Source organism: Misgurnus anguillicaudatus, chromosome 11, assembly GCF_027580225.2.
Source record: "Misgurnus anguillicaudatus chromosome 11, ASM2758022v2, whole genome shotgun sequence".
Lineage (NCBI taxonomy): Eukaryota > Metazoa > Chordata > Actinopteri > Cypriniformes > Cobitidae > Misgurnus > Misgurnus anguillicaudatus.
Genome location: NC_073347.2, coordinates 32,835,751 through 32,862,277, shown reverse-complemented (window position 1 = coordinate 32,862,277; position 26,527 = coordinate 32,835,751). Strand labels below are relative to the sequence as shown.

Here is a 26,527-nt window from a genome sequence, read left to right as displayed (position 1 = left end):
AAGTGTATTTAGTGTACTTTTGTGTGCTAAAGTGGAACAACTTTAAGTGTATTTAGTACAATTTAAGTACATGACTGTTTTTGTGCTAAATTCATGCTTGATAAGTGGATTTAGAGTGTGTTTTATTTATGTTAGGAGTACATTACAAATGTATTATGAGTGTCTTGCAAACATACAATCAGTATACCTTAAATAGACTGTTTGCATACATTCTATATATTTTTGGCCAATCCAAAATTATAAAAACTGCCCTGATGAAAAATGAATATGCCAAGTACATTACATTTTGTATACTTTTACATACCTGCAGCTAGATTAGTAATGAGTATACTTCAAGTGCGTTAATAATTAGTTAACTTAAAGAGTGCTATTTTGGGAATAGATTACTTGCTGGTAACATAACCAAAATAATTTTTTCCAAATAAATAAAAGCTGATTAAAACAGTCAAAAACAATTCATTTTAAATATATTTAAAATATAGTTTTATTCACAGGCACAGCATTCAAAGTGTACAGTATTTGCCTACAAATTGAACAATTACTCATTGAAGAATGTCAAGATGATTGAGTTTACAACGTCTTTCTCTCCCAAATCAACTTTAGTCTGGCAGGTTTTGGTTCAGCCTTAGGAAATCTGAAAAAGATAGACAATAAGCTCAATGAAAAAGTGTTTAATATTAAAACATTACATTTATTTAAGACTTACTGTATTAAATCTATAGTTTACTGGCAGAGATTGTATAGCAGATATATTTTTACCTAAACTAGAGCTTGACTAAAATGTCATCATATATATTAAGGGGCGGTTTCCCAGACAGGAATTAGACTAGTCCTAGACTAAAATAAATGTAAGAGCTGTCCAAACTGAAAACAACTTGCTCTGACATATCTTAAAATACATCAGTGCCCTTTGTTTTACATCGTAATGCACATAAGTAATGTTTTTAGTAAGGCATGTTTGTTAAAACTATCCTAATTAAACTAAGGTCTAGTCCTGGATAAAGCTAATCCCTCTCCGGGAAACCACCCCTAAAAGTTTTCATTAATGACTTGCCTATATGGGCTGCAAAATCCTCCTTACATAAAATACTTTAGCTCCTAAAGAAAGATTTTATTGTATTAAATTTAAATGTAAAACTTGTCAGAAAGAAAATGCAACAAGCAGACAATTGGGTGGTTTCCTGTAAAGGGATTAGCTTAAAACAGGACTAGGCCTTAGTTTAATTAAGAAATATAACTAGTTTAAAAAAACATGCCTTAATAAAAACATTACCTGTGTGCATTTTAAGGCAAAACAAAGGACACTGATGTATTTTAAGATATGTCAGTGCAAGTTGTTTTCAGTTTGGACAGCTCTTACTTTTATTTTAGTCTAGGACTAGTCTAATCCCTGTCCGGGAAACCACCTCAATATGTATATAACGTTATCTAAACTGAAGCTTGATTTACTACTACGAATGAATTATTATATCTTAAGAGTTTAAAATGACTTACCATTAGCTGCAAAGTCCTCCCTACAAATGTCTTTGAAAAACTTTAGCTTCTGAGGAAAGAATGCAGCATCATTAATACTAAATACAGTTAAGTTAGGTAAAAGCCTTACAACCTCTAAACAGTCAATAAATGGTTAACTTTCACGCTACATTAAAAAAACAGATTTTCTGACGCTACCTTTTTTCATTAACATATACATACACACCAAAACATATATTTAACAAAACAATCGGGTGTACTATTTCGATATAACAGGCTAACAGTGCTATCTTTCAAACCTTTAACATTAGCTATAAGCTAAGCTAAGCTACACAGCAGCTTATCACTAATAGCGAGTTAGACACCGTGTTATTGACAACATTTCGCATTCGAAATATGATAGTCTACTGATAAACTTCAGTATGGTCAAACGATAATCAAATATATTAATTTTAAGATATTTTAACGTACCTTGGGACTGAATCCGTCTGTCTTGAACGACTGTTAAAAATCAAAATACGTGCGTCGTGACGTCATCCCACACGTCAGATGCATTATTCAAATCTCAGAATTCACTTTTCTCTGAAATGCATTTACGAAAACTGTTTAAGTTAATTAATGTGTACAGCTAAAAGCGGTATGCAGTTGACTCAAAAACTACAAAAAAACAAACACTCATATTCCCCTTACGAAAATGTTTTTTTTTTGTGGTAAAAGTTTAGTAACCATGTTTTTTTGTGTATTGATTATTATTAGCAAAACCATGGTTATTTTGTGGTAAAACACAGTTCATTGGTTTATCCAATGCTTGACTATAGTGAAGTTAAAGTGTACCTTATTATGTTAATAGTATATTACAAATGTATACATCTACAATATAAAATGTAACTGAACATACTGCTCTCTCGTAATTTTAAGCCCACGTTATTTCTCCATAAAATAATATACATTTGTACACCCCATATACTTTCAAAATGTGCTTAAAATATACTGTTTCTAAAGAATACTAAATAATGTATTTTAGAAATATACTGTCAGTGCATTATTATAATGATAACTTTAAGCATAACGATAAAGTATACCTAAAATACATTTTAAAATAAGTTTAAATTTAGTATACTTTAAAAATTGCACAAAACTTTAACTTTAAGTATATTTTTCTAAAGTATACTTTTAGAAAATATACTGAAGTATAATTATTTTGAAGTATGTTAAAAGTTTAATTGTAAAAAATACGCGCAAATATGTTGTAAGCATACTTTAAATATGTTTAAAGAAAGTACATTCCTTTGTAAGTATATTTGTAATGTACTATTGCAAAGTTAAATATACTTGAAATACAATAAAGTATATTTGTTTTTCACCAGGGTTTGCTCACTGCTGGATCATTGTCATTGCTACCCCGTCTGTTCCCTGTCTTGGATGTTCCTGTGTTCATGTTCCTGAGTTTCTGTATTCACCTTGTCAGCCCTCGTGTGTTTATTATTAAATGTTATTTATTTGGAACCTTGCATTTGCGTCCTGTCTCTCCCACCGTGTCATGACAGAATGATCCAGCCAAAACTGGACGCAGCAGGTTCACGGAGGGCGGCTCCCCCAGGAGTTTCGTCGAGGGGGAGTAGTGACATCGGGGTTCATTCCCCATCAGCCCCGATGTCTCTTGGGGACCACCGTGAGCGATCGCTCGCTCCTGCGGGAGGAGGATCTGCCCAGGCGGTCCCACAACGGTTAAGTCGTCGTCGACAGTCCCTCGGAGGACCACCATCCTGCTCGCAGGGGGATCCGGAACGGACCACGCCCAATCATTTCCCCGGGGTGGCTACCGAGGGTCTCCGTTTCCGCGAGGGGATGGGAGATGATTTCCGGGGGCATCTGATCGTCGACGATTCCCAGGAGGGGGGTAATTCGTCTGCCTCGGTTCTCGGAGCGATCGCTCCGGTTCTCCTGGCGCAGTCCGGCCAACCGTCCTGTTGGTCTCATCCCGGCGGCTGCCGGCTTCGCCAGGGTCCCCAAGCCCTCCACCCCTCTTTTGGACTCTCGCTACCAGACTTTGTTTTTGTTGTGTTTTATGTGAGTGTCTGGTAGCCACTCGTAGAGGGGAGGGTAATGTCACGGTTAATCCGTGTCATGTCTTGTCTCTGTTCCGATTGTTATCACCTGGACATTCATTGATTAATTACCTGCCTCATCACACCTGTTTGTCATTTAGTATTTGTGTGTATATATACCTCTGTCTTCTGTTTGCTCACTGCTGGATCATTGTCATTGCTACCCCGTCTGTTCCCTGTCTTGGATGTTCCTGTGTTCATGTTCCTGAGTTTCTGTATTCACCTTGTCAGCCCTCGTGTGTTTATTATTAAATGTTATTTATTTGGAACCTTGCTTTTGCGTCCTGTCTCTCCCACCGTGTCATGACATAAAAGTAAATTCTTAATTTTACGCAAAATCCGATATCCGCCGTGTTATTCTGTCATCTTTTCTCCCTTTTTTCCAAAATGCGATAAACGCCACTGCTCCTTTTTTACAGAACGCAATAAATCCATTTCTGATATTACAGCCCACCAGTCACGCAATGTAAACAAACAATGGCGGACGCGCTGAGTACACGGAGTCCTACTTTTCCTCATCTACTTTGTACTTCGTGATCAACAAACAAAACAAAATAATACTTTAATTGCATCGCTAAACCTGTGATGGTTTTCTGTGACGGGAAAGAAACGTAAGCCATCAGCATCTAATATTTTCCCTGAGAGGCACTCGGGAGACGGGTGCTTGTTCTCCCGACAGCAAGCTTCTCATGCTAATACATTGACCCCAGAGGATCTTATGAAAAACTTTCCATAATTTTACTCAAAGTCAACGAAAATCGAGCAGAACCAAAAACATTTTACAGCTGATCTCTGTGAAAGACGTTAAGCGAGGACGTCAAGTAACCGCAATGACAGTGATCTTAATATGACAAAGTAAGTGTTTTGATTAATGACATTAATGTTTATATTTTTTTTAGTGTGTACAACTAGTCAACTAAATGAATATAACATGGCAAAGATGAATGCACATTTATATAGGCTATTGATTCAATAGATTTATAGCATTTTGAATAAAAACTTGTCATGGATTTATTGCATTTTGCGGAAAAAATAATCAGTTTTTATAATAAATGTTTGAAAATCAACTTATGGATTTGAATTTTTTATGTTTTTATAACCTAAAGATGCTATGTGAAAGTTTGTAACAGAAAATAGTTGTTTTCATCTTGTCACTTTCTTGGTATAGAAAACACGTTTTTACCAAAATTTGTCAAAATGGATTTATTGCGTTTTGGAACCAAACTCTTCATATGTACCTAAATGGTCAAAAATGGCGGTAACCTTTCAAAAAGTACACATTTGCACCTAAAGAGTTCATATTAGTACATCAGAGGTACTTATTGGTACCAAATGTATACATATATGTACCTAAATGGTCAAAAAATGGCGGTAACCTTTCAAAAAGTACACCTTTGCACCTAAAGAGTTCATATTAGTATTTCATAAGTACTTATTTGTACCATAGTATATGTAGTTAAATGGTACAAAATAGGACCTGTTTAAGGGCTACTGTACTGCCCCTGTGACAGGCAGGGCCGCATTAATGCATGGGCTTACCTGGGCTTAAGCCCAGGGCCTCGGGCTGGGAAGGGCCCCGAGTTGCCGGAAAAAAATAACTGCCGCATTTTATAAAAAGTTGATACTGCCTTTAAAATTATGCTTAATCGCTTTGCTTTGAATGTCCGTGCGTGAATGCAGTTCCTGCGCAAGAAAATCTCTCACTTACTATAGGCTACCCTGCAATCATTAGTGAGCTTTTTAAAATTTCTGTCTGAAATATCCATTATTGCATTTCTGAAGGCAACACAGACAGCTTTCTGATAAAGTGACCAAAAGTGCCTTTCAAGTGATGAACAAAGACTAAACTGAGGACGCGTTTTTATCTTAATATGAAAGACAACGTGTATATAAACATTCATTAAATGATTCCTCGTAACATTTTAAAGCCAAGATGTACAGAACAGCACACAAAGATATTACACAAAACATTTTTGATAACTAAATCTAATAAATAACAAATTAGATTCTGCCTCGGAAGCCACGGCTAAGTTCAGCGATCGTTTCATTTTGAGATTTAGCGTGGCAAGGAAATAAAAGACGAGAAATTACATATAGTTTGTTACTGTAAATTATAAAAACAAGCTTTATATACAATTACTTAAACGGTTCATTTATAACCAAAAAACACTGAAATTAAGGATTTTATAGTATATGCTTTATTATTTTGCACAAAAATATCTGATTGCTTACTTTCACTTTGATCATCTCTGTATTCACAAACGGCTTACCTGTTTTGTAGCTCAACTTTTGACAAGTTAAGCAACCTTTTTAAATACATTTTAAAACTTATACTTGTCGAAAAAATCTGTTTTTTGATGTTACGTTTGATGAATGCCTAAATATGATCACGCAGAGCACCTAGCACGTTCGGCTAAGTTGAATGTGACAGCATGCAACCGCGCAACATCGACACAACGAAAAGCAATCCAAAACGTACAGAACTTAAATTAGATAAGAATGTACCTTTATAATTAATAAAAAATAAAAACAAAATAAAGTCAGAATCAATAGGTGCAGAACATGGGTGCAAAATGCCTAAATGCGCAGGGGAATAAAACCCACAAATAGTTTAATCAGATAACACTAAATAATCTATAAATTAAATAAAAACAAGGAAATATTAAAATTAATTTTAAAATAACGAAAGTATATAATTACCTGTTTTGTCTTTTTAATTGCAGAAACAAAGAGACTTTGCAATGGTTTCTGGATATGGATGTCTAGCCCTGTCACGGGATTTAGGCTATTAACAGACTTTAAAAATATTTATTGAAAGCTACTATATTATTTACTTAGTATTATCATAATAGGATGTATATTTTTTATATTGGGAGAAAGCTGTTAAATATGAAATCAGATAATGTGCACTCTTATACAGCCAAAATGAAATGATCCTCAATTTTATAACACATCTGCGACAATTGACTGTGCAGTAGTCGAATCAGGCTTCTCCTGTCAAAGCATCGAATCTTAGACTATTCGGGTCACCTAGGACTATGTGCATATGTTATGCAGTGATATTTGTGTATATTGCGGGCATTCTGATATGGTTTTAATATTTTGTAATTCCATTTATTCCAGCAAAATAAAAGCCTGACAACTTGCACTTAGTGATTATAAAGATTGTGTGAATGTAGGCTGCAATTCTGGTGGATAAAGGGCCACACAAAATGATAAAGCCCAGGGGCCCCTTACAGTGTTAATGCGGCCTTGGTGACAGGTAGGAACCATTTTTTGACCCGTTTTCTGAAAGTGCACCACATACTTTACACTGTGCACTTACGTTCTAAAAATACCTGGGTTATTTTTGACCCATAATGGGTAAATATTGGACGGAACACAACGCTGGGTTAAAATTGACCCAATGCTGGGTTGTTTTGACTGAACTGCTGGGTTATTATACCCCATGGTTGCATAATATCAACCCAACAATGGGTAATTTTTTTCCCAGCGTTGTTAACTTTTTGCTTAAAAACTGAAAAAATAAGAGTAAGTGATGACAGAACTTTCTTTTAGTCCTAAGTAAATCTGCCAAGCTGTTAGTGACATAAACACTGTGGGATTTAAATATGTACGGGTCTGTATCAAGAACCATAATCCATTAAGTCATGTTAAGATAATAATTCATTAAGTCATGAATGAGATATGAACTATATCTATATTAATAAATGGTAATATGGTCACTTTGTTAAATGGCGACTCTAATTACACAACTTCCAAGCATATATTAGTCTTTTAATCGGGGTATTAACCTCGGGGGTTAAATTGGGATTTGTTATGTTGGGGGCTCTGTGGGGGGGGGGTAACATGCTTAAATCTGATGACAGCAAAGCCACTGGTGTTTTTCAGTGACATTATTGACCTCTGATAGGATTTTATAAGTTTCATCTTTGAAGCTGTGCCACAGGTTGATTCAAAATATTTTATAAAGGGCATCTGAATTTGCATTACATAATGCAGACATATGAGTCTGACATCCTATATGCATTTGTTGCACATGTCATCATGCACAATTGATGAAACTTTCAGAAAAGGAAGTAAGAAGCATACCCATATGGCAAAAAATGATATTTTATAATATATTTTTAAATATATTTCAAAATATACAAAAATGGCCAAAAAATATATTTGCTAAAATATATTTTGGAATATGTTTATAAAAAATTTTTTTACTGATATATTTCTTATCTATTTTTTATATTTTGAAACATATTTAAAAGTAAATACATTTTAAAGCATAAAAAATATTTAGCCCTTCATATATTTTACACTGTTAGAAATTACCAGCATTTTACAATCATTAACAGTGTTATTTTACCATAACTTGTTGTAATTAAGTTTCCCTGTAATATCCCAATTAATACCTGTGAAAACTATACTGTAGTATCCTTGGATTTTACAGCATTTAACTCTTATTTTACAGTAAAATCTTGCAATCTAAAACCTGCTGTTATATCACAAAAAGGTTTGTAATATCACAGCAACACAGTAAAAAAATTAAGGATTTCACAGCATTAAACTGTATTATTACAGTGAAATATTGTATTGAAATATGCCCTGGGAAGTCACATGACATAACCGAACTGTTTTGAATCATAGACTGTATAAAAACATGGATGTAGTCTGACTTATTAAAATGGAATCAGAAAAATATAAATTTATTTTAAAAAATATGTCACGTTAATGTAGATTAACCCAGCTAACAGAAAAAAGTTCTAAGAACGTTCCCTGAAAGTTCCCAAGGTTCCCCAAAAACGTTCTGCCAACGTAAAAAGTGTCCAGTTTTCTTGACGTTCTAAGAATGGTTTTGTGTTGTTTAAACGTTATAGGAATGTTACATTTTACCATTTTTAAACGTTTTGACAATGTCATGTTTTAATGTTCACACAATGGTTAAAACAACAACTGTTTATTATATTGAATTGTTTGATTGTTATGTAAATGATAGAGAAACATTGCATTTAATTTTTTTATAAAACATGAATGTTCAGTAAATATATTGCTGTAGAAAACACAATTCACTTATTAGGTTTAGATGTTGATGTTTTGTTTCATTTTGAGTCACCCTTATTGTGATTAGTGGTTGTTTTAGTTGGACTCTTGACCCTTGACTCTTTGCTTGCTAGTTTTTTCCCTGGTTCTGTTAACTTTATGTTAATACACCATATTTGTTATGAACATTAACGTAAAGTTAATATTGTAATTCTGTGGTGGTTGGTACATAATGGTAAAAAATCATCACCTAATTCATTTACTAATCAAACGTTTCTTTTCACAGTAAATGATTGTCAACATGTACATTACTTTCACAGTACACACTATAATAGTACATGGCCTTGTTGTAATGATGAACAGCAAAAGATTGTAATTCCCCAGTAATGTATTGTAATATCACAGTAATTGCTTTGCCATTGAAGCTGTGAAGTTACAGTATACAGTTGTGCTTTTACATCAATGCATTGTAATATCACAGATATAACATCACAGTAAATTGCTGTCAGTATTTTCACAGTAAATTTCTGTAATCCTTGCTGTAAAAGTCATGCAAAATGTATCCATTTATTTACTGTTAATTCACAACGAAACATTTTGCAGTGTAATTCAAGGAAATATATTCACGTCGCACTGGAAGGAAAACTTTGTTTATGTTACGAACATGTAAACATAACAGTTTTAAAAAGGTTCAAATTAAATAAATTACTTTATAAAATTAACTTGTATTTAGCATATATTTAAAATATATTTTAGGCAAAACACATTTTTTTGCTATATGGGATGTAAAATTAGAAATGTATTTGCTTGCCTTTGAAATTCATTTTGAAATATATTTTAATACATGAATGTTAAAACTAAATATATTTCCAAATTCAAAAATATATTTAATTGAGCATTACTTTTTACAAAATGTATTTAGCATATAAATATAAAAAAAGAAAAATTTGTTGGGTACAACCTCCTTGACTAATTATAGGCATAAGACACCCCAAAAGACTCAGTTAACAAGAAAGGGTACAGCAACCTGACCAGGGCACCTGCACCTGATGCATAAGATCTTTATTTTTATCTCTTATGTCTACAATGTCTAATGACCCTGCGAGAGTGCGCCTTCTCGAGGTTTTGAGTTAGATGTGTTAAGTTGTGTTTGACTTCATGCAAGGCTGCATAGACATTGATAGATTAACCGAGCGCATGGTAACAAAAGCGATTGATGCATCGTGCAAATAAGCGGTAAAGACCCGGTGGCACATTCCATTTTTTTTCGCAGATGCCTCGCACTAATGAGCGTGAAGGCTACCTTACATGGGAAGGAATGAAAACACATAATTCGCTGCACACGTACCAGCACCAGCGGGCACACTGGCGCAGGGCAAAGCACTCGGGCCCTATTTAAACCCTGCTTGTGATACTACAAGGTGATTACTGTAATGAAACCAAAAGCTTTATATTTCAGAAAACTGTAAAATATGCATCAACAGATGAATCCAAGCAAATATCAAAGATGGCTTTTCAGGAAAGCGTTTGTCAGATTTTGCTCTTTTGTTCAGGGGGAGTCAAGGTGTGTGAAGTTGTATTTATAGATGGAGAACAATTTGCTCTGTAATGACATCAGGCCATGCATCATTTCTTGCACACGAGTGTTAGCGTTTGTGCCAAGGCCCATTAACACATTATAATGGAACTGTGACATTGATGTACCTCGAGGGTAGACACGCTCTCGTGAACACGCATGCATCTATTAACATAGATCATGCTTGTGTACCCTGATTGATTGAACATCCTTGTTTTATTTACGATATTGTTAGCCGCAGGTAAATAAGAGGCTCGTCGCTCGCATTACCCAGCGGAGGAGAGTCCTGCTCCCTTACACACCGCCGACCTCTGGCCAACCAGCCGGAAAATTATCCATTGTGGATTCATTTGAAAGCGTGTTTGCGTTTGTGTGCACAAGGGGAGAGATTGCAAATGGATGGAAATTGCGAATAAGTTTGGAAATGATAAACAAAACCCTGACGTGTTGTCTGACACCCTTCACAGCCCATCTGTGCCCCGATGACTATTAAACAATAATTTTAAAATAAGCAGGTTGATGTTAGCCATAAAACCATGCTGAGCTTATTACGCATTTATTAAGATGAATTATACAACGTTTCATTACTTTGAAACTGAATAAATTAGTGTTCCTGTAGCTTAGTTGGTGGTGCGGCGCAAAGGTTATGGGTTTGATCCACAGGGAACACACATACTGATAAAATAGAGACCTTGTAATGCACCGTAAGTCACTTTGGATAAAAATGTCTGCCAAATGCTTAAATGTAAATGAGTTAGAGGTTACCTTTGAAGATACGATCTTGAATGTGTTGATGTGGTTAATCCATTCATTAGCAATCAGAAACCTGTTTGTATAACTCAAGATCTTGGCACGGCATCCAAGTAGTCTTGAAGTGTCTAATAAGAACTGCAATTATCTACTTCAGTGTTTCTCATACCGCTGTTTGTTTAGTAAAACGACAGCAGGGGTGTTAAGCCCCTCACAGTCAGCGTGCACATGGTAATACTGGATTTCACATGAACATATTTCAGTGAATAAACTCTACAGATGTGCACATCTCAAACATCTATTTGAGGTCCGTGTACTTGGCAACCAATGGGTTTTCCTTTAAAAATTAGAAAACCAAAATGGGGAATCCCGTTGTTTCCTGACTGTCATTTACAGATAGGAGAACAAAAAAAACGTTAATCTGTTTTTTGCATTAAAGAAAATGAAAAACGACAAAAATACCCCATTGTCCGATTTTTTCAAATGTGCTTATAAATGGAAAGTGGGATTTAAAATATAGGCCCTACTTGTGTAAAAATCTTATTTCTTGTTTTTGCAAAATGGGCTGGCGCAAAATGCGGCACTGGCATCTGCAGGACTCCCGCATCAAGCATATTTAAATCTATTAATGCACTGATTGTATGTGTTACTCATGTTGGTAGAATTGGATTGCTTATTTAACTGCTTTAGGTAATTTGTTTTATTTTTTTATCTATTTGTTTTACCCTTTTTCCTTGGAAAAGTCTACCTTGGGACCAGTGCCCGGTTACATGAAACTCCTTAAGTGAGGGTTTCCCTGAGGGAGAAAAAATCCCTGAGGTAAGGAAATTCTTTAAGAGCATTGCAACAAACATCTGTCACCCTTACCTAAGTGTTGATACGAAGTATTTTACGGTAGTCTCTGCCAAAACACGGCAGTGGAGAAGCGGATGCTAAAATGTACAATGAAACGTCGCATATAACAGACTGTAAAGTACCACATGTATAAAACCTCAAAGTAATTCAAACTTGAAGCACTTTAGATTGACTGACAATCAAAGCGCTAATAAATGCGCATCACTTTTCTCTAAGGGATTATTTTAATCATTAGAAATGCTTGCTGATACTTCCTTTTCTTAAATAACCATAAAATCAGACATCCCGTGTGATGTTAAGGGACCTGTTATAGTCCCTTACGTTTTTAAGGGAAATGGGACTTTGTAGCAGAAGAACTTAAGGTAATACTTTAGCATTTAAGGGTAAATACTTATTGACAGCCTTAGGAGCGGTTCACATTTCGCGTCTTTTTCACCTGTGGTGTGCTTGCGGCATTCTGAAAAGTCGGAATGTTTTTAACTCCAGGCGGTGTGGACGTGCCTGGAAAAAACAAGGGTGTTGCACTGCGTGCGTGACGCGACTGCGTCGCTTCCATTATGAGTGCGCATACTGCGCCTACATACCGTTTCTTATCAAATGAACATATAAATAAATAAATAAATCTCATAGCGTCATCTCCAGCAGCCAGGGACTTTCCCGGGCACCTGCTGCACTGCCCTTTTCTTGACTTTATCTGGCTTTGGTCGCTGCCAAAGAGAAAGTGATGATATCACTTTTTGATTTATTATCACACTTTCTGTGCAGAATTAATAAATCACCCAGTTTCATAAAAAATTAATGCATTTCATACCATGGTTTTTCACATAAACAATTTAACTATGGTTTTGTGTGTTATGTACCTATATTTTAAATCCCAATTTTCATTTATAAACACTTTTGAAAAAAAAACGGGCAACGGGTATTTTTTATTTTTCCGTTTTCTTTAATCAATGCAAAAAAACCTGAAAACATGCCGTTTTCCGATTTTTGGTTCTCCTATTTTTGAATGACATTCAGGAAACAACTCAATTTTGGTTTTCTAATTTAAAACGAAAACCCATTGGCCGCCAAGTACATTGATCCTATTTGCTTGTGCATCATCTGTATCCAGAACCGTCCAGCTTTAAGGGGGCGTGCACACAAAAAGCGTTTTTCAAATAAGCTGGTGCTCGGCGGTTTTTCCGCGCTCGGCGCTGAGCATCGAGAGTTGAAAGAGATTCAATGTTGCGTGAAAAGCTCCATTCGTCAATTTCACTTCTCACATGGCCGTCCAATCACAGTAGAGGAGGGGTGGGACAAGTATCACAACAACCAACCGGCTCACAGCTCAAGTATCACAGCTAAAAAGTGCTCGGCTGAAAAACCAGCTGGCATTCGGTGTCCTCCAGGCGTTTTCAGACGCGTTTACCAGTTTTGGTGTGCACAACCCCTAAGTCTTTGTCTACAAACATGTACAGGATAACTTACAGTCCAGTTGACCCCAAATAATAATATGGGTAGAAATTAATATTTTGTAATAGGAAAGGACCAGAAATGACCAGAAACATACTATATAGTAGATACAGATTTCAATATTAAACATTTTACATATATATCAGTTTAACTATACTTTAACATTGTAAGTACACAATAATAAAACTAACATCTTTATTTGCCCTTGAAGCATATCAGATATACGCCACCAACCCCGTATAACTTTAAACATGTCTCTTCACAATCTTACAAAACCAAATGATCTGAGCTACTGTATGTTTTCCACATTCATTTTATAACCCTGTTGTCTGTCTCATTAAATTTTTTAAGAAATAACCAAGAATCTGGTTCTCATAAATGAAAATGCTGATGGTAAAGAATAGCCAATTAAACTTTCTGTAAGGCTTGTCTCTAGTTCACACTACTAACAGCTCCTCTGCCCGCTGTTGGGTTTGTCTGATCACTGCATAAACCTTGTGTGTTGCTTTATTTCTGGTGTGAAAATGAGATGCATTGTTCAGAATGCTAAATTTAAACTTCAGCATGTTTTTTATTTGTTGAGAGAGTGTGAAGCAAGAGTTGATAAAGCACAATACTCAGTAGATCTGGTCTAGACAGGAGTCGGTAAATGTAGCGTGGATAGCACAGCTTTGCCATTATCTCTATAAGTGGGCGATTGTGGTGTGAGAAATCCTGGTGTGTGGACAGAAGAGTCTGTCAATGTCTTAAATGAATCAATCGGTCGCTGAGGCATGAAGCAAAGATGAGGAGATGGGATTGCTCTCCACTTTCACAACGTTTCCTCCGGTACGGCTGAAGTTACAGTGTGCTCAGATTTCTTTCGCTGACATCATGTAAACGGACTCCAGGGTGCCATTGATTTTCTGCAAATGCAACATTGTTTCCTGTCCTCAGATTTTATAGCCAATCAAAAGGGTTCAGTTCTGTGTGTGTGTGTGTATGCAGTTGGTCAAACAACCAAAGACATTAAAAATTGTTTTGTTGCCGTTCAATCCTTGTTCATCATCTGTCAGAACATTTGAAAGTTATAATACACTTTACTAAAGGATACATTTTACAAGACTTTTTAAGATGCCAAATAAATCTTTGGTGTCTCCAGAGTATGTATGTGAAATTTTAGCTCAAAATACCATATAGATAATTTATTATAAAATTTTTCAAAAAGGGCCATCTGTGAGTGGCCCCTCCCCAAATGGTATAGCCTGTCGGCCTTTGATGTAAAAAGCTGCCGAACGCCTGTTTATTGCAGAAGCCTACGTATGCGGTCGGATCCGTCAAGCACCCGTTGTGCTTTCACACCTAGTCCGGAAAAGGGCATGAACAATATAATAAAGCATTACAAAACAATATACTTAGATATTATTTGATAGACTAGTAAGTGTGGATTAAGGATGTTTAAAATCTCTAGCTTGGTGGTCAGAACATGAATGGATCAAAACAGCAGATTTGCAAAGTTTATTTATCTCCACATATATTATAAATAAAGATTAGCAAGGTAACTTTGCAGTATACCACATTATATTTCTTACTATGTGATTTCCATATTATAGATGAGAGTTTTCAATGGCAATAAACGTCTCACATCGCAATAAATATCCTCACAACATTATTATTTCTCCAAACTTTGACAAAAATTATTTTCAAAGGAATTTCTTACAGTTATTCAAAGATGCACACATTATTCCGCATATGATTTAATTATAAACAAGAGTATTCATATAAAGACAATGAGCGTCTCATATGGGTGATTCTCACGAAACCATTGAAACACCACGGCACTAATGATTTTAGCTTTAAAATGTGTAATATAGTAACATTAAAAAGTATCAGAATTAACACAATACTGTGTTCTACCTTGCACAATGTGTGATTTCAACATAAGAATTTATAATTGGAAATTTTATCTCATTTTCTGCTGAAATTCTCATTACCGCAATGTGTCCGGCTGTGTTTGAACTTGCGTTATGTTGTAATTTAATCAAATTAACACAAAAATATTAAGAGAAAAAAGAATGGATGTTTTGCTAGACTATTTTAGATGACAGAAAAAATATTTACTGAATATTCATGTATAATAATAATGAAGAAAAATTAGGAAAATTATGTGTCCATGCCTGATGTTCTCATCCTCCGCAACACTTTTTGAGAACAGTTTAAGCACACATACAAAATTTTAATAAAGTTTGATTTTGAGTGACCAAGCACATGGACCAGTTACTTCAAGATGGCTACCAGGTAAGATCATTTTTTTACAGTTAATTTGAAATATTGTCTTGTCAGAATGCTTACACGACATTTTGATTATCATTACCGCAACAGATGCTTATTAAATGTTAATTTAATTAATAGAAGCATAATACTTTGATTTTAAATGCATGTGCAGAATCTCCAAATTATGTTCTTTCAGGTTTGTCATGTCATTTTGAAAACATGTCAGTGTTGATGTTTTCTGACTGTTGCGGTAATGAGATTTTTTAGGACTTATTTTTTAAATTATGTTACAAAAAGTGTTAAATGATAAGTAAAAGTTTTTAAATTAATGTTCCCATTTACTCCAGACTTTGTTTTTCAATGTATGGTGGGAAAAAAAGTAAATTTAAGCAATTTTTACATTTTCATGCTTGACATTTTTAAAAACAAGTTTTCGTGAGAATCACCCATATAGCAATGAATATTCACATATAACTTAACATAACGGCATAATGAAATTAATAAACAGACAAGGAAGCAGGATTGACATGTAAATTGTATTATTACTACAGGAAAAACAGCAATATTACTGAAATAAACTCTGAGGTAAATGCGCCAAACATGCTGTTAACCACACTAACAAGTCTAAATATGCAATAAAGTGGAAAAAAAACATTATTATATCTTGAAAGATTATATGACAAATAATATATTTAAAGGTAATGTACTCTTACAGTTATTCAAAGATGCACAAATAATTCCATATATTATTTCCTGTTTAAGAGCACATTCGTCTCTGGCTTTGCTCTGTAATGTAATAGCTGATTGACAGGTACGCATCCCCGTCTTTCCAACAGGTATCATATAGTTACTCACTTAGGAAAATTAGCCATGATTTTATTATTGTGAAAATGTAGGGTTTTTTGGCAGATTGATTACGATTTGTATTACCCTAGTTTTACTACAAATACCATGGTTGTGTTTTTTACCATCGAGGCAGGTGGTCTACCAGATTCCCTGGTAGATTTTTTTGGTTCCACTCCACCCGGGCACACTACACATTTTACAACTTTTTCTATTTAAAACTCCCGAATCCACTCATCAGCTCCGTAGTACAGACTCCAAGATGGGAAATAATAGGGTCGGATGTGAAAGATATGCAAAATGTGCACTGTTGGTGTGCCTCCAGTAACACTGCTGTACACTACTGCAGTGCTTATTAATAATAACACTCAAAAGTCATGGGATTGCTTTGCTATCGAAGTATGAGCTAGTCAGTTAGTCAAAACCATACAGTACACAGACATAAATTCATTACTTAATGCCATTTATATCAGCACAGTTGTGTAAATGAGCGATGTACCCAAATGTGCACTGCATGGGTGCAGCTGTGCCAGGGCGCACCCTTGCTATTTCACACTGCTGTAACTCTGCAATTATGCTGTAGTTATACAGTTTTGAGCATCACTGCATGAGTGCTCAACTGGGAGAAAACATTGTTGAGTAATATTTATTATCGTTAATCTATCATTGCATTAATTGCTGCCCTAAAGCATCACACATAACAAGTATTAAAAATCCTTATGCAAAATGTTAGCGCATCTCTAGATATGAATCCAGCATACGGAGGGAGAAACCAAACTGCCTATGTAGTCTATGTGTGTTTATTAAAACACCTGGTATCTCCCGTAACTGGTAGCTGTGGACGTGACACATCCCATAAAGCCTCATCAGAGAGTTTTTTCCCTTCAGACTCCCTGTGCTTGGAAAGAAACATAGAAATAAAACAATGAACGTAAAACACCTCTCCTTACACCGTAATCTCTAAAGTTAGTTTGACCTAATGAAGAATTGTAACTTCATAAGGGGTTGAGTATAAAAGTGTAAACAGATTTTCTTTTAATATCAAATCTTTTGGAACCAGCTTGTGGTGCATAAATCTCTCTGTTAGCCCCGCAGGTGCATCAATGCAGCACACAGCAAGAATTCTGCCTCTTTGGTTTCATCTATATTTAACACACATTCACACAGACTGTGTGCTTTATATATATAGCACTTGTTTGCGTTTGATTGGATTGTGTTATTTATTGGATTTTTAAAGTTCTATATAATAGTTATTGCACAGCGGTCTCTGCCCGGTGCATTATTGTTCTGTATTTCAAAACGGACACGAGGAGCGGCCCTTTAATAACCAAAGGCCCAGCTCTCCAGTTATTCCAGAAACACTTCACTGTGGTCGTCAAGGTAACCGCTGTCCCTCTCCCAGTGGGGAGGTAAGTTGGTGGGATTGTTCATTGAATTTTTTAAATGAAGGCTCCTAGTTTCACGGCATCTCTGGCGTAGCGGCTGGGCCTTCTAATGCTTCTCTTGTTTCACATCCATATACATTTGCTCGGTTTAATTTGCAACGCTCCCTGCACTGTGTTTGATTGCTGTTTTCCATTCCCTCAGTACAAATGGCTTGTGACAGCAAACCCGGGCGCCGAACGAGATGAATTTCAATGTCGGTGAAAGAAAACCAGACAACATCTCTCTCGCTGCCTGTCGCTTCGCAAGAGAAAGGCGAAGGTACAGAGAGGAGTTGAATTTAAAACGTTTCCGGGTTTCTCAAGTGAATTATAAAGTAGCAAGACTTTGGAAGATACTACAGAGTGAAACTTCACAAAGAACTGATGTTAGCATAGAGAAAAATAATCTGAGGTAGCTTCTTTATAGCTTAGGATACTTGTTTTAATATTTACAGTAGTCCTAAAAAGTATAGGAATAAATATTTTAAAACACTTTAAAAATGTTGGGTTATTTTAAAACCAATATAAACATTTTATTGGTTCATTAAAACACCCTGGTCTCACTGGTCTTTCATTAGTTTATTGCACGTTACACCCAAAACACACCCATTACTCATTATGAGAATAGAAACAACCCTTTTAGACTGTGTGCTAGGCGCACAAACCATTTTTCCCATCGTTAAATTAGTAAAGTGGATTGGGACACAACCTTTTAGACTGTGCGCCGTGCGCTTTAGATCATGCGCTTAGATCGTTAAAATAGGGCCCCTAGTATTAATACGTAACTTTAAAATACACAAATAGTACTTTTTTAAATAGATGCTACATACAATGTAGACATATTTGCAACATTTGACGGTTGCATTATTAGGTTTTTACAGCTACAAAACAAATAATTTACAAATCTTTTTCATACCATAAAGATTGCTGTATAATTTCCCTTTAACCATTTTAGGGATAATGTTACAAGCCTAACCATAACCCAAACCTTACCCTTAACCCAAACTCTTTTTATACAACATTTTTAAAATACGTAATGTATTCTTGTTATATTATGCAATGTAATGGACAGAAATGTGCAAGAAAATTTTAGTAACAATATAGCATTTAAAAGATATTTTAAGCCACTAATACAGTCCTTCCCCTAAATCTACCCAAAACAATTTAGTAAAATCATGTACTGTTAGAAATAAAAACATAACAGACAGACAAGTGTAATCACAATAATTAATTTATTGCGAAATTTCAAAAGCAGAAAGTAGTTAAAGTAATGATGTGCTGCGACCGCGGTTCTCTCTGGAGTACATGAAGTACAGAGAAATATTAAAGTTATTAATCCAAGATTAATCCAGCTTTCTTTTGTCAAAATTTAATACGTACATCGACTGAAAGATGGGAATGCCGCAAATTAGCATGCGAGAGCCAATGAGCGTTTGATATCACTGACGTAAAGCAATGTGTCATAAAGCTTCTTGGAGCGCAATTTTGTAATTTAAATACAATACAAGCTCCAGATTTGACGTTTATGGCCGCTGATAAGAACTGGGATCAAGATTGCTGGACAAAGGGCTGAATTTGGATCTGTTCCTCTCAATAGTATGAATTTTAAAAAAATGTACATTACAGCAAATGAAAAAAAATTAACATCTTTTGTAAATTTATGTTGTGTTTGAGTGTAATTATTAATGCATAGAAAACGCTTTTTTGTTTTGTCATTGCAAACAAACTATATATTATAAAATGGTTAAACGATTACAGAAATTTATTTTAAAGTTTTAAATGTAGTCTTGTTTAATATTATGCAATTCTCTGAATATCATGAACATTTCATTAGGTAGAGTAAACTGTAAATAAGTCAGAAAATACAACAGATAACATGTCATTACTATGAGTAAGATACGCCAATTCCCGCGATTTTAATTTTTAGGAATAAGAATGCGTACAAATCTGTACATCTGTAAAGCTGTTAATAGACTTAAATATCTTTAAGTCTATCTTTAAAAATAAAGGTTCCTAAGAGGATCTTTGTCAGGTTAAATAGACGAAAAATGTTTTTCTATCACACCCCAAAGCATCTTTATTTATAAGAGTGTAGCATAGCATTTTATTTAATGCATTTTATTTGCTTTGTATTTATCTCAAAATAATTTAGCAATATTTTTCCTTGTTTATGGATGACTAAGTTAAAAAATGAATCATCTTATCTCTTACACTAAGAGGAAAAGACTTTAGTCTCAGATTTAAAGTGTCTATTGGATTGAAGGCAGCTCGCATAACGCCCAGCTCAATTCTTTACTCCGCTCGAGCTATCAGTCTGTTTGGCTTTTTTTACTGAGGAAGAACCCAGACGGTTCATCCATCAGGTTCATCCCAACCAGACACTTCATCAATCAGGTCAAGGTGCATCCTGTGCACTACACTGAGAATTAACCAATGAACGAGCGTGAGAAACGGATAGGCAGAAAAGAGCTTGCGTACGCACGTCGGCAAGCGAGAATGATTGAGGCCCGTGAATATATCTGCTTCTCGAGCGTTTGTGAATTATTCTTTCACGGTTCGTGTTGCTTTTCAAAGAGAGAGAGATTAAAAGAAAAGCAGAAATGCGAGCCGGAGAAAGATGGAGAGCGGGAAACGGAGAGAGAAATGGCAACTAATAGGCGCCTGGGTAAGCAGTGGCAATTCTTCTGTTATCCGACGACGCTCGCTTCTGTTGCCTCCTAAATTGCTCTGAGATTTAAAAGCTCCTGGCCCCTCGTGCTCACCTGGGACTCCATCAGATCCATGTCTCGCATACACAGCCAACAGGAACGCTTCCTCCATCAACCCAGCCAATTAAAAAGCCTCCCCATCTGCCCACGCCTCTGTCTCGCCCGAGCATCGGATGTAATGAAGATGAGACGGCTGCTGGGTCACATTGGCTGACTGCCGGTGCCCTATTCTATCAGTGTGCAGGTCAGGGGTCCAATCTGCATACACATGGGAAAGAGTCCAGATTAATTGCGCATTTACATTTATTCATTTTGTATTTACATTTTTCCAGAGCTTACAGTGCATTCGAACTATGCATCTTATCAGCATGTGATATATTATACCCATCACACATCCCTTACGAAATGAACCATGTTTTTTTTGTGGTAGAAGTGTAACACACAAAAAAAAGAAAAAAACATGGTTGTGTATTGATTACTGTTAGCAAAACCATGGTTTTACTACTAATTATGTTTTTGGAATCCATGATTAAAAAACATGGTAATATGTGGTTTTGTATTTGTTTGTTTTGATTAAATGAAAAAGTAAATGTGACCCTGGACCACAAAACAAGTCATAAGGGTACATTTTTTGAAATTGAGATTTATACATGAATAAATGAGCTTTCCATTGATGTATGGTCAGGCCCGGATTAAGAGGACTTTGGGCCCTGAGGCTATAGCAACATCAAGGGCCCCCTTTTATCTGATTGCCACGCCAGTCTTCTACCGCAATACTTTAATTGATTGTTATATTGTATTTAAATGCTATTTTCACATATTATCTGTTCTATTGTCACACATAAAGAAAGAGTATAAAATAGTGATTATAAAACAGCTCGTTCTGGTTCTTCATTCTGATTGGTTGAAACGCGTTCTAAGCCGTGATAAAATACCCCGGTAAACCCATGGTTCAGACCGCATCACAAGTATAACTGCGCCACTGCTGCGTACCGATTTATGAAAATAAACACCACAGTCTTTAATCATATTTTTAATTTTTCTACATTTGCACAATTATGGCGATATCCAGATAAATGTCATAGATATTGTTGAGTCATTTTGTCAATAAAGAGAAAACATTCTCTGGATTGTTTTTGTCTTAAATGGATATTTCCGCTATTGTCCACTAGATGGCAATCTTACCCAACTTAAACACTGACGCATTTACTCAACACAACAGCGTTGTGGTGGATTTAGTGTGACGTGTACGTTTTGATGGCTCTGAATCTGATCTCTTACTAAAGTTCTTCACAAAAATGGAATTATCTCCGCTTTTGAAAATTTGAGAGGTGATAACTGATAAAAGAACAAATGAAGGTAGGATGAAACGTTTTGTTGTTGTTGTTGTTGTTGTTTGAAAGCGGATGGTCTGTTCTTTCATTTGATATTTTATGTTTATTTAAAGAAGATGGTTTTTCTGGCATTAAACTAAAACTGGGTCGGGCAACTAAAAAAAAAAAAAACTCTGACGGGGAAAGAGTTAAGCATGCTTCCAAGCATATTTGATCATCACTTCAACAGTTGCACGATATAAATGTTAATGTATATGTTAGATGAATGTTGATTTATAAAAAATAAACACCACAGTCTTCAATCATATTTTCATTTTGTCTTTGCTGTGTCTGTGTTGGTTGGGAACTGCGCTCTGTTGCTGCTACACTTGATTCTGAGGAACTACTTTGTTTGGCTGAAGAGTAATATTTGTACTAATATAATAACAACTTATTTGTGTTTCATTTTGTGTAACCCTGCTATGCATATGAAGTAACCGTTTTATAAACGCAATAAACCCTCATGAAGCAGTGGGGTTACAGTGCATTTTATAACAGCTAAGGGGGTTGTAGGCTCTCCGCTTCGCGTCGTGCCTAACAACGCCCCTTAGCTGTTATAAAATGCACTGGTAACCCACTGCTTCTTGGGGTTTATTGCTTTACTAAACACGACCCAATAACACCTCGTGTTTAATCCAACCAGCTGTTTCTTTACTACTGCTAAAATCCTGATTTATAAATGCGACATCGTCTGACAAAATCACAATACATTTACATGGAAGAGCTGATATACGATGTGATTTTGGCTACATTACCTGTGTGTCTCATGCAGTGCAGAGCTTTACTGATGCTGTTTTCTTGTTTTGTTTATGGGCGCTTTTAATTTTAAATGCAAGTGATAGTTTAATTGTAGATCGTGTATAGTGCAGACAATTTAGCGCAAATTCAAAAATATGTTACATAGAACTACTGTACAGAACGCGCGCGTGCATACCCCACCAAGATGGTACACCTCTCAGAAAACGTACAAATAAAGATAATTTTAGATGTTTAATGACTATTCAGAGCATTGGGATTGCTAGACGAGTGCTAAATGTACTTAATATTATGAAAACATATCTTTATACTTTCTTTTGGCTGTAGCTCAAAATTAGACGGTGCGCATTCCGACTCATTTTGCCAGCACGATTCACAAATATACCCGTGCTTACTTATGACAAATTTTACATACTGTAGATGCCTATTGTACCTGTTCAGAGGAAAATGTCATCTCTGCACCAGGTTTCCTAAACTAGCAAGTGCAGGTCTGTTCTGATATGGCTGTAAAAATCTGTATGCAAGTAAAAGCAACCAATACTATAGTTTTGCATTATTGAGGCATGTCAGCGTTTAAGCAGGGGCAAAATTCATCTAATATGTATTGTTGTTGTCATCAAAGGTCGTCCATCCAATCAAATCCATTATACAAACCTATTTTCTGACATTCAGTTTCAATAAGAAGATTGATGTAAACAGAATGAAAACTTTTAACAAGCTTTTTAACTTTTAAGTATCTTTGTGCTTCTGTGGTTTGATCTTGTGAAACGTTTGACCCATCAATATTCATTGTTTTATAATTCCCTGTAAAATATTGCATGTGTTAAGCATTTCATTAAAGTAAACTCCTACCAAGCCCGTCTTCAAAAACCCTCACGCTTGCACTCGGCCGTTGAACTGCACTGACAGTGACCTGCCCTGTAAAATATCGCTGGAGCTCTCTGCTGGGTTTCACATCACCGTTGGGTTTCGTTCTCTCCAAATGTTCTTTCAATTTTTCACTGTCTCCTGTATAATACAAGCTCGGAGGCCAACACGTCTCAGCTAGCATTAAACTTTCATTAAAGCTGTGGATGGGAATTTTGCATGTTGGAGGAAGAAATAGGATCACATAGGGAATGCTAGTGTAATGTAGATGAATGTGAGAGGTGAGATTGTGTGTGCATGTTAAATTATCTGATATTACTTTTGGATATTTTTAATCAACGCTGACCCTCATCCCCCTGTAACCACATGTAATGAAAGGCTAACATTATGTGACTAATAACAGTTATCCAAGAGAAGCCAGGGAATGAGCAAAAAAGGCTGTGTGTGTCGAGTGTCTATGTGTTTATTTTTCCACCCATAAGAAAATCACAGATGAGATCCCTTTATATTATTTTTTCTAGATGCCAATGGCTATGTTTAGAAAATGTGGTCAATCCAACTGAATTTAATCTGATTACAAAACAGTCAGGGTTGCCAGGTTCGAATATCAAAACCAGCCCAATGGACATTCAAAACTAGCTTAAAAGCATACCAATCACTATTCACAGCCCAAATACTAATAGCTAATAAACTAAATCCTTTCATTTTTAAACCACAAAAAAAAGAAGAGATCTAAACAATGACACAAACTGAGCTGAGATTTGCCAAGTGTGCAATGAAAAGTCATTGGGTCTCATTCATTAAGCATGCGTACGCACACATGTGTGCGTGAGATGTGTGTATGGATGTTTTCATGAACAAATCGTGATTCAACAAAAACATTCATATCAAAATTTCTTTTAAATGTAAAAAAAATTAAGATAACCAAAACCCACTTGTACGCAATAATCACGTATGCTATAATCAAATACTAGGCTATAATTATAATGTGTATGATAATGTTGTTATAAAATGTACATGATTATATTTTATATTATAATATTTTCTGTATTATATATTATTATACATGATCCATATTATTATTATTATTATTATTATTTACATTATATTATACATAATTATAGCCCACTTATTTTTTATACACATATAAAAAAGATGCACATAATGACAAATATTTACGCTTTCCTTCCTCACTTTTTAATTTTTTTTATGAAAGTGTCTGCTTAATGCCTAATGTAAATGTCATGTAAATGTAATGAGAAGTCCAAACGTCAATCACTTAATCTCTTGTCTGTTTTATTTTAGATACAGATGCGTGTCTCTGTCATATTAATCAAATGTCATATTTGTTAATATTTGTTAACTTATTTAATGTTACTTATGTGAATTAGACGGAAAGTTTCCGTGAGAAGTTCAAGTGTGCGTATAAATACGGAAAACGTACGCAATTATTCGTGAATGAGACTCTTTATTGTTAAATATTTTAAAGAGCCACACAGATCCAAAATCAAAACTGACCTATATTGCAGTGTGTCATGTAGCTGTCCATCACTGTAAACAATGTGCAAAGAAGTTGAACCAAAAAGTGCACGATTAATAAAGTTATTGGCTTCTAAAGTAGGGAGTCGACTCTGAATTTCTGAAACGAGTCGTCATATGGATTGAATCTACTGCCTTTCTTTATCCACGTCACACAAACACTTTGCATAATAATCTCCGCCTACAGCCTTGCCCGCGGGAAAAACGAAAACTATGACCTGCCCACAGCTAGTTAATGTGTAAACATCATATCATGCTGTGTTTTCAGTTTGTGTTGTTTAAACTACCAAAGGATGAAGATATATGAAGAATCAGTGGTTAAAATTACTTTCTCAAGGAGGTATATATTAAACATTTGGCTATGAAGAATCAGTGGTTAAAATGACTTTTTTACTGAGGGATTTACTAGACGTTTGGCAATGAAAGATGGTTCAGTACCCACTTTATTTGAAACAACATGCGTCTCCTAACCACAACCTGTAAGTATGATTATAGCTACATACTTGCTTAAATTGAGTGTAAAATGTTAGTTTCTATCATCGTTTTTATAGCTTGGATTAATGATGAATGATGTGTATTTATAATGTTATTCCAAATTGGAATCTTACATTTCTCTTTTAATCTACCCAAATCCAGATTATTTTAATATACAACCCACATTAACAATTTGAAAATTGTCTCTTTGTTTTTGTTTCCTACGCAACTTTAGGAGGAACATCTGAAACTAAGTTGATGCTTAAACACCATCAAATCTCCTGAGCTATGAAACGGCAATAAAAAGCTGATCATTTGCATGACCAAAGTCCAGCCCTGTTTCTAGCACAGTATAAATTATTGTACAGTCAGTGGCGGCCGGCGACTTCTTTTTTCGAGGGCGCTCGATGCTAAGTTCGTCACAACATGTATGTAGCCACGTCATGTGTGTTGTTCCTTATTTCAAAATATGTGTTCTGCACGTCGAGTGATCCTATGTGCATCATGTGTTTTGTCAAAATAAGTGCCTGTTGCAGACGCGTCTAAAGGGTTTATGATAAAAGAGACGCTTGCGTTGCCAGATACTTTCATAATCTCATGCGTAATCAGAGTTTACTGTTAAGGGAGGGTCTTGCGTGTATTTTGTGAATGTAAGCATCTCTTTTATCATAAAAGTTTTTACGCGTGTGCAGCAGGCACTTATTTTGACAAAACACGTGATGCACATGGTTCACATGACGCAACAAACACATATTTTGAAAACGCAAGCAACGCACATGACACTCCGAACACTTATTTTGAATTTGCGCCCCTCGGATGAGCAGTCACGAGCCGCCACTGAATACAGTAGTAATGCAAAATATCTCATACACGTATATGCACTGTTCCTCTCAAATACACCACAGGACAGATTCTGCTATCTCACTAATAATGGTCCATTTCAACCATGTTTCTCATTCATTTCCAGCTTCTCTAAGCTTGCATATGGAGTTAGCGGGTCCCAGGAGCCCACACACTGACCCTTCTTGACATGGAGCTCTGA

At 35.5% G+C, this 26,527-nt stretch overlaps 1 long non-coding RNA gene across 1 annotated transcript; it reads right to left on the bottom strand.

The window, feature by feature from the left end:
• Positions 1–496: 496 nt before the first annotated feature.
• On the bottom strand, positions 497–2,104 carry LOC129423695 (uncharacterized). Its single transcript, XR_012372311.1, has 3 exons — positions 1,945–2,104; positions 1,495–1,543; positions 497–634 (listed from the first exon to the last, which is right to left on the bottom strand). It is a non-coding gene; the product is annotated as an uncharacterized lncRNA (long non-coding RNA).
• Between the last annotated feature and the right edge of the window lie 24,423 nt (positions 2,105–26,527).